The 4,589-nt window shown below is 42.8% G+C and overlaps 1 pseudogene; it reads right to left on the bottom strand.

Annotated features, from left to right (window-relative positions):
* Positions 1 to 446: 446 nt before the first annotated feature.
* Positions 447 to 652, bottom strand: LOC142255541 (U2 spliceosomal RNA; annotated as a pseudogene).
* Between the last annotated feature and the right edge of the window lie 3,937 nt (positions 653 to 4,589).

The raw sequence follows: 4,589 nt of genomic DNA, 5'->3' as shown, positions 1-4,589 counted from the left end.
AGTTATTAAGTGATTATTGGCTGCAATGGGGCTTTCTGGCTGGTGCCAGCCTCTCTTCTTAGCACACAGGAACCACAATCCCTACACCATGCTTCAATGGATTCTCTCATCCCAGCCCAGTAAAACTACATATTTTACACAGTCATAAGCAGCCAAAAGGGATCTATTCTATTCAATTGCAAATGATCTAGATAAGACTGAGAATAAGATACTGCACGGGACATAGCAGAGTTGGTCAAGTTGAGTGGAGATGAGTTTGCTATTTGGCACAGCTTTTTGCATCAATAAAGCAAGTAAAAGGTGTGAAAGATAAAAAAAAGGGTGAAAGTGTGAAAAGTGAATTGGCCAAATTGAGGTGCATATAAAGTTTTTGCTTTCTTTCAATTCACTAATGGGGCTCATTTGAATCAGGTGAATTGAGTTCTGCTTTTGGAAACTGGGTTAAGAAGGGGTGCACCGGTCCTGGAGGTACTGCAATACCAGGTCAATGCGTGGAGTGGACAGAGCAAGATTTTTTCCATCTCCTTGTTCTAAAAATCCATTTAATATATGGTCCCCAGAGAGGGGACGTATCAGATATTAAACTGATAAGAACAGATTTAATTTTTTTTTTTTCTGTTTATCAGTAGGACTTCAAAATAACAAAGGTGATCGCCTCCCGTTGCCTGGGAACCGTCCAGGCACAAGAGGGCTATGTGTCACCAGAAGGCGCACACACTTCCTCAAGGCCGGCAGACGTGCAATCCCAGGCACCTTCCAGTACCGACCAAGGTAGCGTCCTCCGAAACTACACTTGATCTTAGCCAAAAGGCCGAGAAGCTATAACCCGAATTGGTTACGGCCTTGAGTGGCACCCTGGCCTATACCGGACACATCTTAGGGAGAGGGAGACAAACCCACGCCTACAGAAGACATTTTGTCACCCAAGCCAACCCTTGAAAAGGCTGTTTTGCAGAGCAAAAACAAGAAGAATGGTGCTTTTTGCAGCCGCCGCCCACTGCAATGAATCTGAATAACTCCTCCTTTTGGACACAAGCACCTCCCCTCCCCCTTGCAGTCTTTCCAATTCATGATACAAAAAGACGGACGGACAGGACAGGACAGGACAGGCTGCCTGACTTTCCGTCACTGCCACCCTTTGCCATCCTTGTCCGTAGAAAGCCCTTTCATCATCCCCAAACCCTAATCTTTTCCCTTCCCTTCCCAGATGCGTCTCACTCCCTTTCATTAGGAAGTGAGCGCAGCCTTTTCTCCGTTCTGCACATGCGCGACGTTAAACACAAATGCGCAGGCGTGCGTTCCATTACCCTCACTGCATTCCACTCCCATACAGGAAGTGGGCGCAGCTATTACTACGGTCGCACATAAAAGAACCCACGGCCACCACTGCACATAGCTGACTCCACCACAGGACACCCACTTCTACACCAACGCAGGTAAGACAGGATCGGCACCTCTATGCTCCCGTTACAATCAGGCTCAGTCACCATGTGATAACGCTCTCAACTCTTTAGTTGCAGGCTCCCCTTGCTTCACCTCCACTGGCTGTGCTGCCATTTCCTCTCCCACCTGGAAGGTATACTTTATTCCACTATTTTCCTGTTTCTCTCTTCCCCCTTTTCCCATAACCTACTTTTATCTGCATTTGTGGGGTATCTATATGCTATTTACATCATAGTTTTATTCATTAATATGGAAGGGAAGAGTGCCCATGAGAGTGTTGAACTGCGGAGAGCAAGAGATTAAGCTGCTCCGATTTGCCACCATTGATAAGCTGTTCTCAGTAGATACACTTGCTATCCAAACAGCAGCATCCACCATTGCTTCAGCCCACCCATTCAGTGACAGCTCACCAAGTCAGCCATAGGAGTGGTGTAAGGAATTACACGTAGGCACTGACTCCACACCTTCACATCACAAGAAGGGGGTCTACAGGCTAGTGCAAGAATACGAGCAAGTCTTCAGCAAACATCCGCTAGACTTTTGAAGAATAAAAGGGGTCAAACACTACATCCCCACAAGTGCACACCCACCCATCAAAGAGAGATATAAGCCAAAACTACCTGCACATTACCAGTGTACCAAGGACATGTTGAGCAACATGAAGGAGGCTGGGGTTATCCGTGACAGTTGTAGCCTCTGGGCAGCTCCGTTGGTCCTGTTAAAGAAGAAGGACAGCACCACTCCCCTGTATTGAGGAATAGCTAGCTGCATTGAGAACTGCAAATTATTTTTCTACCCTTGATCTCACTAGTCGCTATTGGCAAGTGTCCGTTGCTGAGGCAGACCGGGAGAAGACCGCCTTTGCCACCCCGATGGGTCTCTGCGAGTTCAAAAGCATGCCCTTCGAGCTGTGCAATTTGCCAGGAACCTTCCAGAGGCTGATGGAATGCTGCTTGGGACACCGAAACTTTGAAACGGTACTGCTATACCTTTATGATGTTATTGTTTATTCTAAAGCAAACAAGATTTTAGGGTGTATAAAAAGGGAGATTAGATCCGGTGATCCCAACGTATTGTTACCCCTCTATAAATCACTTGTAAGGCCACATCTGGAATATGGGGTAAAGTCCTGAGCAGGTTGATAACCATTGGTTTGAGCATGGTAGGGTGTAGTGCGCATCTTCCTGCATCGGTAAAAGCTGCAGAAGTCCTTGAAGATTTCCGCTTCAAAGGCTGTGCCTTGATCTGTGAGGACTCTCTCTGAGTAGCCATGAGGTCTGCATAAGTGTGCTTGGAAGACCTTCGCTGCAGTATGGGCCATTAGATCTTTGACTTGTACCACAACCATAAATCTCGAGTAGTTGTCTACCATCGTAAGTGCATACGTGAGCTCGCCTCGATATTCTGCAACAAAACTCCCTTTTTCGATTTCAGTTTCAGCAAACACTCCTCTTCCTGTAGAAAATATTTATCATTACCTAAGACAGTCATTCTAATGCATGACAATATTAAGGCAATTTAGTTAAAACTTGTTTTAACTCACCTTTAAGGGGATTGATGTATTTCATGGTCAATCCAGGTTTGTCAGTGATGGCACTGACATAATGTATGGCGTCTTTTTCGGGCGTTATCCTTTGCCTTTTCATTGTGAAAATCCAGTTGCCTATATCAAAGCAAATTCTACTACTTGTAAAGTATGCAGAAAATGAAATGTAGAACATATAACATCAACTGCTTAGGAACGCATCATAGGTTAGCACTTAAAAGGATATTGTCATGTTCTAGTCATAATGCAAGCTGGACATTTTTCATGTTACCCTGTAATCGCCGGCCTGTTCTAATGCTCACAAGCCAAGATATAGGCTCAGCTGCTAAGGCTTCCCTCTGCCTTCTGAATGAAACTTGAATATGTCTGGGTCACTGTGTATATAGCAGGTGCTCAGAAAAAATAAGAGTCAATTCAATAGAAATAGCTCTGGCACACTATAGTGATCAATAACGTAAGAAAAGAACTCTTGGAATGCTGAAAATTCTTTATTTGTGCAAAAGGATAATTCATCCAACGTTTCGACCTTGTTTTTAGGTCTTTATCAAGGATAAAGTTATCTAAGATCATAAAGGGTTACAAAACCATATAAACACGTAATTAGTACATAGTACAACATAACAGTACAATATATTGCTACTTGAGAGTACAATGGGTCAAATGACCATGATGCACATACAAAAAATTTTTCCAAAGCCATAGTGAAAACATTTGTACTGAGGAAAGAAAATTTCCACATGACCTATCTGGAGAAACATTCTGGATCAAACAACCAAAAATAGTCAAGCAGGTAAATACACACCTATATGGATAACAGGATGATATGTGTTCAATTGTATAGCGTCATTGCCATTAAGGTACAAATGGAAAACTTGCAATCCTATATAGTGAAGGAAATGAACACATATCATATCAAAGAACACAGGAACATGGGTGTGAGAAAAACCTCAATGTTTATACTTTGTTCTTTATAATGGTGTGAACATGTATATGTCTCAGTACCTTATGCACTTGAGAATTCTAGTGAGTAGATCATGAAAGCCTATTTCAGAACTGGAATCGGTAAATAATTGTAGGTGGAATCTAAATGAAAAGATGGTACAAGTGTTATCATGACACGTGGGCTATAACACAATGGACCGTGTGACAAAGAAGAAAGGAGAGAAAGAAGAGGAAGAAAATGCAACTACCTGTAACATTACGTGATAGTCACTGGTAAGTATCACTTGACAATTCAAGTGAAAAAGGATTCCTTTATTAAAGGGTTCTCAGTCGCCTCAGGATCATGAAATACTAGGGTAAATGATATGAGAATGGGTAAGAAGCACCACTAAAGGAAATATGAGATGCAGGACATATATCTATAAACCCCTGAACTACATGATAGAAATAAAAAGAAGAAAAAAGAAAAAAAAGAAGAAAGAAGAAGAACACATAGAATGCGGAAAGAGAATGGGTACAACTACCTGAGTTACTGCAGGGAGGCCCCTGGTTGGTATTGTGAGGGTTAGTGGAATTCCTTCACTGAAGGGTTCTCAGTTGCCTCAGGTTCGTGAAAAATGCTATAGACAAATAATGCCCGGAGAAAAGGGGTTCATAT

The sequence above is a fragment of the Anomaloglossus baeobatrachus genome, chromosome 10 (assembly GCF_048569485.1).
Source record: "Anomaloglossus baeobatrachus isolate aAnoBae1 chromosome 10, aAnoBae1.hap1, whole genome shotgun sequence".
Classification (NCBI taxonomy): Eukaryota; Metazoa; Chordata; class Amphibia; order Anura; family Aromobatidae; genus Anomaloglossus; species Anomaloglossus baeobatrachus.
The sequence above is the reverse complement of the archived record's forward strand: the minus strand, read 5'-3'. Positions and strand labels throughout refer to the sequence as shown.